This window comes from Trichechus manatus, unplaced genomic scaffold (genome assembly GCF_000243295.1).
Source record: "Trichechus manatus latirostris isolate Lorelei unplaced genomic scaffold, TriManLat1.0 scaffold00016, whole genome shotgun sequence".
NCBI lineage: Eukaryota > Metazoa > Chordata > Mammalia > Sirenia > Trichechidae > Trichechus > Trichechus manatus.
In genome coordinates, this window is record NW_004443952.1 from 17,753,558 (window position 1) to 17,755,248 (window position 1,691).

At 36.3% G+C, this 1,691-nt stretch overlaps 1 pseudogene; it reads left to right on the plus strand.

Annotated features, from left to right (window-relative positions):
- The first annotated feature begins 1,013 nt into the window (after nucleotides 1–1,013).
- Nucleotides 1,014–1,319, plus strand: LOC101350949 (U6 snRNA-associated Sm-like protein LSm3 pseudogene; annotated as a pseudogene).
- The last annotated feature ends 372 nt before the right edge of the window (nucleotides 1,320–1,691 follow it).

The window sequence follows — 1,691 nt, forward strand, 5'->3', positions numbered from 1 at the left end:
TTATGTTTGAATTTCTTTCCACGTGCATTTGACTGATGGAACTTCTTTCCTGTAGGAAGCTTCTGTTGGGAAACCAGAACCTAGCTCAGAATAAAACTTTCAAAATTAATTAAATTTTATAGCTTATCTCAGGATGATAACGGCGTGGTATACTTAAGCAGATTTCCCTATTGCTTTTTTGATTTTTCTACCTCTAGACTGTTGGTGGTCAAAATGATTAAGAAAGATAAAAAAATAATTCTGCCTGTTTTTAAAGGCCCTCAAAAAGTATTATTTTCATTGTAGAAAGAGAAAACAGGAAATGGCAAGTTTTCCCAATAGTTTTAGAAGATGTGATTTTTTTTCTTTTTATTCATTCAGCTATCCCTAAATGATCACTATCATTTGCTTTTAATAATAAGGAAACAACTTGATAATAGTTTAATACTCACAAGTAGTTAACAAATAAGTACTTCCCAGAACACCTTCTGTAAATGAATATTTTGCATTGAAATTCTTGAAAGTAAATCTCTAAGCCAGTAATTCCTGTGTGTATGTAGGTATGTGAACACAAGTGTGTGGCTGTTATGTAGAAAGCATGTTACATGGAAAAACTGAACCTCGTGTCCCTTCTCACCACCCTGGACCCCAAAATATCCTGATATGCAGCTTTCCAGATTAGCATGATTAAGTCAGTGCTGTAGTGAATCATGGATGAAGATGTTTTGTAACCTTGATGTGTATTGTGGAAGCAAAATGGTTGAGAAGTAGCCTTCAGTTGGAGAAAAAGCTTGTAAGTGTAGAGAAACACCAAGATGGTAGAACACAACCCTCAAGTGTATTGAGGACATCAAGGTGGTTTCTCCTAATTAATATTGAAATATCAAGTTGTAGGCCAGCCCCACAGCCATTTCTGTGATCTGAGGAATCTGTTCTTTGGATGAGGGAAATGTGTTGGTTACTGGAAATTTTCTATCACATCTGGACACTTTCTACCAACTATGGTGTCATTAAAAATTTCCATAAGCAGAAACATGACAGATGACATGGACCAGCAACAAACTGCCAACAGTGTAGAGGAGCCTCTGGATCTCATCAGGCTCCTGGATGCGTGCATTTATGTGAGAATGTGAAATGACCAAGAGCTTCAAGGAAGATTGCATGCTTATGATCAACATTTAAATATGATATTAGGAGATGTGGAAGAAACTGTGACTGCTATAGAAATTGAAGAAGAAATATACGAAGAGATAAGTAAATCAATGAAACAGAATATTCCATTGCTCTTTGTCTGGGGAGATGATGTTGTACTAGTTGCCCCTCCATTGAGAGTTAGCTGAAACAAAGAATTAATCCTGTGTAGAAAAGAGGAGACTTTATACAATTTCCTCTTTAATGTACAATATATTAAAAGACAAACCTGAGTATTATTGATATTCAGAAATGACCAAGGATTCTTCCACTCCTGAAATGAGTTGATTTGCAGATAATTTGCAGTTTTTTAAAATTATAATTTAGGTAAACATTTATAGCTCAAGTTAATCTCTCATACAAAATTTTTATAAACACATTGTCAAGTGACACTAGCTGCAATCCCTACAATGTGACAGAACACTCCCCCTTTCCACCCTGGGTTTCTTGTGTCCATCCAACCAGCTCCTATCCATTCCTGCCTTCTCATCCTGCTTCCGGAGAGGAGCTGCCCATTTGGT